The 6,581-nt window shown below is 27.3% G+C and overlaps 1 long non-coding RNA gene across 1 annotated transcript; it reads left to right on the forward strand.

Annotated features, from left to right (window-relative positions):
* The first annotated feature begins 1,257 nt into the window (after positions 1 to 1,257).
* LOC140179951 (uncharacterized) lies at positions 1,258 to 3,093 on the forward strand. Its single transcript, XR_011874198.1, has 2 exons — positions 1,258 to 1,675; positions 2,730 to 3,093. It is a non-coding gene; the product is annotated as an uncharacterized lncRNA (long non-coding RNA).
* The last annotated feature ends 3,488 nt before the right edge of the window (positions 3,094 to 6,581 follow it).

The raw sequence follows: 6,581 nt of genomic DNA on the forward strand, positions 1-6,581 counted from the left end.
TAAAATATCTATTTAAAGATTAATTTAAAATATAAAAATATCATTTTAATATTAATGTTGTTTAAATATATTTAAATTCAAAATTTTGAATTTAATATTAAAAAATAAAATATCATGTTTAACAGTTTAAGATTAATTTTAAAAATACTAAAATCTCTTTTTAGGTTATTTAATAAAAAATTAAAATGTCATCTCCTTCCATCTGATGTTTGCCTGTGAAGCGTATCCTCCGCCATTGTTTTTTGCTCCGTAATCCATCAAGAGAGCCGCCCACATGGCAAACGACGACTTTGCCCTCTATGTGCCTGAATACCGTCGCGCATGAACTAGATTCTTGGATGTCGCCCAGTGACTTTTGCTGCTTGTCGTGTTGAAGGATATATCTTTCCTATCGTCAGATCGTTGCAAGTAACTGATTCTCTTTTCTCGTCGGATGCTACACATCACGCAAAACGGTTCCCCTTCTCCATTACCGGTGGATGGCATACTGCAAGTCTGCAACAAGATGCGGCTGTGAGCAATTTTTGGCGAGGACGAGAGCGTCTTCATCAACGGATGTTAATTTTCAATTGCACTATGGGTCATCTCTTTTCCAGCAAACTTGGTTATAGACTTTTAAACGTACGTCATGGTTCAAGCATCCGGCGGTGAGCTCAAGTGCTACGATCGAAAGTGGTGGCATTTGGCGAAAGGTAGTAGTGATGTCACAGAGATATAGAGAGATACAGAGAGAAGGCAAGCCAAGTGTGTGTTTGTTTAAAATGAAAAAGTTAAAATTATTGTAACTGCCACTAAGATAGGTAATTATATCTCAATTTTGTTTAATTTTAATCAATCAACTTAGATTTTAATCTATGACTAAATTAATCAATTAACTCGTATGGATTATATTTAATTTTATCTCAATCGTAAATTAAAAAATTACTTTTCTTTAATTTAAATTTAAACTTCAATATTCACCAAAAAAAAAAAAATTTAAACTTCAATAGCAAAAATTCGGAATTGATATTTGAACATTCTCTTACATTGTGTAATAACTATTTTGAATTTGAAAATCCTCCACCGCCACCGTCCAATTCCGTTAAAAAATTGTGGACGTGTGGTTGATTTTATTTCAACTAAAACTTAATCTAAACTTTTATATTTTGAGCAATGTTCTGAAAAATTGAACTGATTCAACTACGAACCGACATTATTAGTAATCCGGTCAAGGCGTCAAGCATATAAAACCGCTGAAACAAAAACTGGTAAAAAATTGCTGAACAGGCCGAAAATTGACCGGTTGGACTGGATTAGGAACCGGCCGATTTGAAGAAAACGGCGTCGTTTGCAACTTTGGCCTACTGATTGCTGAACTGAACCACTTCACTTCTCACTCCTCTCAGCCTATGTTTTGCTTGCCCGAATCATTCACTCTCCCTTATCCAACCCTAGCTACTCTTTTTCGACCCACTGCCGCCTCTCCGTCAAGCCACTGCCGCGTCCGTCTGTCGAGCTCGGCCGCCGTCCGTCCGTGTAGCCACTGCCCCCAAGTCTCCAACTCCCCTGCTCTCTTCTTCCGCGAGCTCGCCCCATCCCCTACTCTTTGCATCTTCTTGCCATCGCCTTCATCTTCTTGCCGTCGTCTGGTCGGCGTCGTCCATCAATCAAGGGTTTGTCGGCGTCGTCTTCGAAGGTCAGTGAATGTCTTGCTCGCTTGTTCTTCAGTTGGTCAGTTGTTCTTCGCTTTTTTTCTACTTTTTTTATGCTCTGTCTTTGTGATTATCTCTGGTTTTGTGTGTTGCGATTTTATTGATTAATGAATGTTTTGTTATTAGCTCAAGTTCTTTACTGATCATTGATTTTTTACTGATGTGATTAAACACCGTGGCAGTTAGATTACCTCCAGAAACAGTGCCAAGAATTGGGAATCCGCAATATTATTTTTTATTTAGGATTTAGGATTCAATCAAGAATTAGCTTTGGTATTATTTAAGAGGAGATTGCTGTATTTGGCACCTGTGTCACTAAAATGTATTTAAAAAACAGTGTATGTGAAGCTGAAAGAAGTGAGTGACATATTGTTTTCACGGGTAACTCAGTTTGCTGCATTGCATTACTAGGTATGAATAAGAAAAAAAATATAAATTGATATAAATCGAACAGGTTCTCCTCTTGTGAACAGGTTTTGCACTTGACTATGGGATAGGTAACTGTTATTTTTGAAATTATTGCTTAAAATAGATTTGTTATGCTGCTGCTGCTATAAATTAATTTCTTTCTGGCTCTTGACCTCTTGTTAGGAAGTTTCACATGTCCAGTGGGTTACTTAACAATTAAGTGTCAATTTTAGTTGTGTCATTCCTTTAATAATTATTTGGCAAAAGAATTTCTCTTATTGCTCTAAAGAATTCCTTTCCTTATCTAATATTCATACATGGAAAACATAGTTTAAACCGTATGGATAGTAATTTTGTACTTCTTTCTCTGTTGCAGCATTCTTATAACTCCTAAATGATATAAATATAGTGAAACACATTGTTTGAGTGAAAGTTTGGATCAATAAATTGCATAACAAAATAATCTATCTGATTGCTGAGTATAATCTTTAGGCTATTTCTTGTGTTTTTCATTTTACAAAAACAAGTTTATTTTTTCTTTTGAAGTTTTACACTAGTTCTTACTCTTTAGTACTTGTTTCAAATGAATATAACTAAGTTGAAGTGAATTATTCATGTCATTGTATAAAGGTTCAAGCTGGAATAGTTGGATACCCTAATGTTGGAAAGTCATCATTGATAAACTGTTTACTAAAGCGAAGAATGTGCCTGCAGCCCCCAAACCAGGAGTTACCCTAATTGTTCATGAACTTGTATTCTGTTAAAGTTGAAACTAATGGCTTCTAATGTTGAGTACTTAACAAGTTTTTGCAAATTTTGATGATTGATGACAAATTTTCATGTTGGCATTTAATATTTAGATATTTCTTTTTATTATTTAATTTTTTAGTTTGTATTTTGATAAGATCGTATAGATTTTGTTGATGACATTTCATGTAGTGTTTTAAATTTGGAAGATATTTTAAGATTTATATTAGATTATAATTATATCTTAGGAGGTTTATTTATAATTTATTTATTATTTTATTTTAAAACAATTTTTCGGTTGAACCACAGTTAGACTGGTTAGACCAATAAACCAGTAAACTAATGACTAAAACGGTTCAATAATCAGTCCGGTTTTCAGAACCTTGATTTTGAGACTAAAATTTTTAAATTTCAAATGAAAGTGTGAAATGCTATGAATAACCCCTCCCATAATTTGTGGCTATTCTACTAAGCATTCTCGTCTACTTTTGTTATATTTCTTATCATCTGTTATTCACCCGTCACGGTAAGAATAACATGGCACCATGACTGGATGTGTAACTAGGAATAATTCCAAGAGGTTTTGCGCTAATTTTGTTTACATTTTTTGTTTCTATACCATCAATGTATTTTTTTACGCGGTTCAACTAGATATCCTTTAAAAATAGTACAATATTCAGCCTTTTATTACAATAATTAAAAAAATTAAAACAAACATAACTAAAAATTATGAATAGATTTACTTTCTTTTTAAAATTAAATACACATTCAAAATACAATTTAAAAAAACTGAAATTTAAAATTTAAAATTTAAATTTCTGTTTCAGATTTAATATATTTAATTATTAATATACTATAATTTAAATACATATCTAAAAATCAAATTATTCAAAATTCAAAATTTTGATTTTAAAATTATAAAATAAACTTTAAACTATCAAATTATTAATTAAACTCATACAAAACACTCAAAGAAGCAGAGAAGTCACGTTTGCGCCATGTTGAAAATCCAGAATGAAAAACTTAGAGGTGCACATCGAGAAGTCATCCTCCGTTGTCGTTCATCCGTGCCACCCTCTTCCGCGCTCATCCTCAACGCTGCCTTCCTCCTTTTCGGCGCTCATTTACAACGATGTCTTTTTAATATTTAAATTTAAATTTTAAATTTATGATTTTAGATGTGTTTTAAAAATATTTTCTGTATAACTTCATAATTTTAGATGTGTTACAATTATTTTTTAATGTTTAAATTTAGATTTTACATTTATGATTTTATATTTTCTGTATAACTTCATAATTTTAGATGTGTTACAATTATTTTTTAATGTTTAAATTTAAATTTTAGATTTATGATTTTGGATGTGTTTTAAAAATATTTTTTGTATAACTTAATATTTTAGATGTGTTACAATTGAAAAAGAAACTACAATTGAAAATATTTTAATTTATGTATATAATTATATTCGACCATTCATAATTGTATTATTAATATTTATATTGTATTATTAAAGTTGACTGATTTTGGATGTGTTTTGAAAATATTTTGTATAAAATATCATACTATCAGATGTGTTATAATCGAAAAATAATAACACAATTTTAAATTAATTGTTGATTATAATAATTTTGAAAACTAATAAGTATCGAAAAAAATTTAAATGATAATTTAAATAATAAATATTATATTCATTTGATCGAATAAAAAATCAAAAGATTAATTGTATTATTAACGTTTAAATTTAAATATTTAAAGTTAGTCTGATCTTGGATGTGTTTTAAAAATATTTTGAATAAAATATTATACTATCATGTGTTATAATTGATAAATAACAACAGAATTTTTATGACCATATTAACTACATTTTCTTTCTTAAACTCCAAATTTTTTTTGCTTCTTTGCTTAAACTACTTACGTAGAAAGTACTTTATTTGCCACAACTTTATTAATAAAGTTAAATAAGATCAACCTTGTTCCAATTAAATCAGCAGAGTGTTTTTATGTTTAAATTAAAATATAATTAAAAATGTTGAACATGATATTTCTTAACAAATTATATAAATACATGTGTGGAAAATAATGATACATTTCACCAATGCAAAATGAGAGAGTGCTTCAGCTGGAAGGTGGTGATGGTCTTCACCAATGTGAAGTTACGAAAGTAAAGCAAAGTCACCGTAACCACCAATAAAGTGGGTAGGTTTTAAAATTTAAATTTAAATTAAAATCTAATTATAGATATGTATCTACAAAATAGGAACATGTTACACTAAAAAAATAATTAAATATTATTTAAATTTGATTAAAGGTTGACTAAAGGCTGATTAGTATTGTACAACTAGCATTTCCCTTTTTTACGTGTATGTATTAGTAATTATTTAAATATTTTTATCTGATTGTCAGTTTATTTAATTATCAATTTTGACATTATTTATGTGTTTTTCATTTTTTAAAGACTAAATTCAACGCAAAAAATGATGTTGCTAAAAGAAAAAATAATGAAGTCAACTACTTAAAAACCTGATTATTGGTTACTACTTCAAAATACAATAATAATTATAATTGTGCAACTTGATTACCAACATAATAACCAAATATTTATTAAAAAATTTACGAAATTAGTATATCCAAATTATAATTTTTCATAATGTATCGGAGGTCAATCCTTTTAACAATATTCATTTTGAATAATTAATAAATAAAATATGTTATAAATATAGATTTTACACAAATTTAAGATTACATCTAACATATTCTCAAATATAAAAATTTTTAAATGTTTCTTATTAAAACTTTTGTCCTTTAAGTAAGACATTAAACCTAAGGAGTAAAATAAAAAAAACATAAATTTAGGAACGTACAAGAGAGGTTATTTGAAATGTAAAACATATAAGACTTAAAAAATTATATAATATAAGAGTACTTAAAAGTATATTTTAAAGTATACTTAAAAATATATTTTAAAGTTAAAAACATACAAATATAATTTAAAACTATTTTTTTGAGATTTTTAATAAACCTATCACGATTACTAACAAGTATATCTTAAATTTCATAAAAAATATATCTTAATAACTATACGCTAGGTAAAGAAAATATTTTATATCAAAGTAGTGGTTTCATTTATATGTTTAAATTAGTAAAATTAATAATTTTGTAAAATACAATATAATAAACTAACCCATCAAGAGTACTTAAAAAATATATTTTAAAGTTAGAAACATACAAATATAATATTAAAACTAATTTTTAAAGATTTTTAATAAATTTATTACTGGTACTAATAAGTATATCTTAAATTTTTCTAACTTTGTAACTTTTTTATTTTAAAATTTTTGCCCTAGACACATTTAACATAAGATTAAAATGAAAATCCTAAATAAAAAAAAATAAAAAAGAGGTAATTTATAAGTAGAACATTCAATACTTTATCAAGTTATCATATTTTATTTTATTTATTTTATAATATAATATATCTCAATAACTATAGACTGTGAAAAGAAAATATTTTACATCAAAATATTTCATTTATGTACAATTACATTAGTAAAATTAATGGCTATATAAAATAATATAGTAATGTAAACCCATTAAGAGTACTTAAAAGTATAATTAATATCAGGACATATAATTAATTATTGGTTAAAATTTGTACTCTAATCATATTTTCTAATCATAATTTAATCATTTAAAAATGAATAAATTGTTAAAATTACAAATAAAAAATTTTACAAAGG

This window comes from Arachis hypogaea, chromosome 16 (assembly GCF_003086295.3).
Source record: "Arachis hypogaea cultivar Tifrunner chromosome 16, arahy.Tifrunner.gnm2.J5K5, whole genome shotgun sequence".
Lineage (NCBI taxonomy): Eukaryota > Viridiplantae > Streptophyta > Magnoliopsida > Fabales > Fabaceae > Arachis > Arachis hypogaea.